A 444-nucleotide genomic window follows, 5' to 3' on the forward strand; every position below is an offset into this window, starting at 1 on the left:
CCTCAAGGCCTCACGTAGGCTGAAAGCGTACCAGGAACAGACAACATCAATCAACAAACACGTCATCATGGGCAAATAACTGGAATGTAAGCACTGATTTGCTATTTAGTACCTTTTAAACTGACCATGTAACTGACGTATCACTGTGTGTTTTTAATAAAAGAGCTTACCGAACTTGTGATCGGGGCAGCTCACCCAAGATAGAACCTGCGTTGGTGTCTTTCTTGATGCATTCGACCACCCAGTGAGAAGCCTTCCTAATGCGGAGCAAAGCCGCATGACAGAAATGTAAAAAAGCCAAACATTTTGAACACAATTACACACAATAATACAGAAGATTTTAAAAACTCATCTACGATTGAAAGCAGAGGCTTTTCTTGGGGATGGATAAGCAGCTGGGGGAAAAAAATCATGACACTTGTTTTTAAATAGTATATGATGACG

Source organism: Notechis scutatus, chromosome 2, assembly GCF_049901735.1.
Source record: "Notechis scutatus isolate UNSWTSFEM ecotype Mainland chromosome 2, rNotScu1.2, whole genome shotgun sequence".
NCBI lineage: Eukaryota > Metazoa > Chordata > Lepidosauria > Squamata > Elapidae > Notechis > Notechis scutatus.